Consider the following 3,087-nt stretch of genomic DNA (forward strand, 5'->3'; position numbering starts at 1 on the left):
ACGTTCAGGGGTGCATAAGACATTCAAGGGACCGTTTGGCTTGTTGAAGATGAACTGCTGTGCTGCAGATTGACAGGTACCTGTAAGGGCCAGGCTCGGGGCAGGGTGGGGGGGGGCAATGTCCAGCTTCTGGAGTAGGATGAAAGCCCAGAGTCAGGTGTCCTGCTGTGATGGAGAAAGAAACAAATTTTCCCATGTATCTTTGACAGGGTTTTTGTGCACCACGACATTAGTGACTGACATAGCCTGGGGAAGAATGTGGTCATGAACCATAGCAACATGCCACACCTGAGCTCGGAGGTGTGAACACAGTTAGTGGCACCTTTAGGAGGCCCTGTACTTGTGGTGTTGGCTTCAGACCTAGCAGCCAAATCACCCCGCAGAGAGTGTTATGGTGCTGCTGTGTGGCTTTCTGGAGGGTTGCATCAGGGTTCGCCTCTTGCCTCTCCTTGACATCTCTGGATCTTCCTTGCCGTTCTTCTCCAGCTTTGCAAATTGTGTAGCGTTGCAAGATGCTGGCCCAGCAAGATCTGCATGGAGGCTGAACGGTGGCAGCTGGCATCGCCTCTTAATATAGCAGTGAGGGGTGTGGCTGCACAGGCAATGTGGTGCAGATCAGTTTGGGAACAGGCTGTGTGCTAAAAAGAGTTTAGTTGCACGTTGCAAAGGCTTATGGCTTTAATACTGAGTCTGAGGTGCAGCGTAAGTACACAAGAGGGAAATACAGTGACTTCTTAAGGCTTCCAGGAGCAAGCACAGGTGGTGCATAGCAGCCTGGGTGCCTACTCAGGGGTGGACTGTGGTAGGAGGAGAGCAGAGCGGGTAGACGTGGCTGGATGGGACTGCAGCTCGTGTGGAGCCACCCCAGCTGTCTGTAACACTGCTAGCTCAGGTAACGTGAAGACCAGAGCTGTGGCAGCATGAAATGTCTGCGTGGGCTGGAAAATGGCCCTGCAAACCGTGGCGGAGCTCCACGCTGTCTCTGCTATGCTGCCTGAAGCTTGCTCGTTTAAAGCCAGTACAGGATGAGCTCAATCACAGCAGTGATTGCAACGTAGACATGCCCTGTATCCTCTTATAAACCTTGGGAGCTTTTCCATCCCTCCAAAAAGCTGTTTTTAAAGGATTTCTCAATAGTTAATCACGTGAATGAATAAATCATAATTATGATTCAAATAATCATGTGAATGAATAATTCATTGTAATAATTGAAAAAGGAATCTCAGCAAGAAGCATTTTACTATTGCAAATGTAAACACTGATTCATTTTTTTGAAAGAAAAGGTATATTTTCCAGCAAAGTATTTTTCATCCTGTTGCCATACCCTAATTATGTATAACATGAAAGAAAAATATTCTTCTTTGTGCGACAGCCATATTCATATCAATGCAAAAACATGCTTCCTTTTACAACAGCCGTCTTCAATGCTAATGAGTGAGAAAGGAAAAAGGATTAAGTGACATTTAAAACATATTCACCTCCTTCCTGAGGACAGAGCCAAACAAGGCAGCCATAGTCAGCCGGTCAAAATGTCCAGAGCCTGAAGTAACTGAATATTGCCAGCTAGTTAGAGAGGAATTGGGAGGAGGGGTAAAGAGGGGAGTGTTTTCTTCTAGATCTGTGCTGCTAAGAGAGTGTAGGCTAAGCATATGGCTCGCAGCCAGCAAAGGCATCAGATACTACGATGATAAAAGCCTGGTTAATAATATTTAGCACCGACAAAGGGCTTTCAAGGGAAAGACAGACTTTCGTCCGGGGAAGGATGGAAACAGCCTCACCTGTTAGCCCCATTTTCAGAGGGAGAAAGTACACCGTCACGAGTTTCTCTACGCTTGCAGATGCCAAGCGTGACATGGATGGAGCAAGCCACAGGTTTCTAAAGCCAAAAGAGCTGGTAGTCTGATTGCCTGTGAAATGCAGTTTTGGCTCCCAGGGAGACTAAGTGCTGACTGTGTGGCGGTAAACAAAAAAATGAGCAAGCTGCTTGGTACCTGAGAGGAGGGGCGAATTCCATCCACCCCAAATGAGAGGAGAGCAGCTGTATTTACCTGTGTCTTTCCCCGTTTGCCCTCTTCACTGTCTGACAGGTTGTCTCCATCTGTGGCCGGTCCGATGCCACTGCCGTGCTTGCATCATGGCAATGACATTAATAAATGGAGGCCCGCGAGCCACAGGCATGGAGCGACTGGCTCAAGGTCAACTACAGCCTGCGGCAGGGACGGCGACACCGGGGGGCTCCGGGGTCCCGCGGCTCAGCTCTGGGCACTGACCGGAGCCGGGTGGTGCTTTGACAGTCCCCGGCAGGGTTTTTGGCTGATGGGGCTGGGGCAGGTTTTCACGGTGGAGGGGTGGGGGAAAGAAGGGAGGGGGGAGCGGTGCCACCCCTTGGGCAAGGTCTTGCGAAGCGCCTGGCCGGAGAGCTGCCGCCTCGGGGGTGTCGTGTGTGTGTGTGTCCCCCCACCAAAATAAAAGAAGCCAGACGCCCCTGGAGAGGGCGGGGGGTGGGGGGGGGATGAAGGAGGATGAGGGGGGTGAAGGAGGTGGAGGGGCGAGCACCAGCCTCCGCGCACGTCCCCGGGTGCGTGCGTGTGTCTCGCTGCGTGGGTGCGCGCATCGCGCTGGATCCGAGCGTGGCCGTGCCGGCGCTGCCGGGAGCTGCGTGTCTCTGCCTCCGCGGCTCTCCGCGTGCCTCCGCTCACGGGTGCGTGTCTCCGCGCGCGTCCGGGGGGGATCCGCGTGTGCCTCGCTCCCTCTCCCCCCGCGTAACCGTCCGCGTGTGTGTGTGTGCTCGTACACCCCCCCCTCCCCGCCGCCTCCCCGCCCGTCTGTCTGTCTGTCTGTCTGTCTGTGTGTGCGCGGCGGGGGGGGCAGAGCCCGCCTGGACCGGGACCGGGGGGGCCGGGCCCGGGGGAGGAGCCGCGCCGCGCCGGGAGCCCCGCGGAGCCGGCGGGCGAGCGCGGCAGCACCGAGGCGCAACAGGCGGGGCGGGGGGCGGCGGCAGGCGGATGGCGGCGGGCGGCGGGCGCTGAAGGCGCCGGGGGGGGCGGTGGGGGGGGGCGGCGGCGGCCCCGGGGCAGAGCGGGCGGG

The sequence above is a fragment of the Strix uralensis genome, chromosome 5, assembly GCF_047716275.1.
Source record: "Strix uralensis isolate ZFMK-TIS-50842 chromosome 5, bStrUra1, whole genome shotgun sequence".
Classification (NCBI taxonomy): Eukaryota; Metazoa; Chordata; class Aves; order Strigiformes; family Strigidae; genus Strix; species Strix uralensis.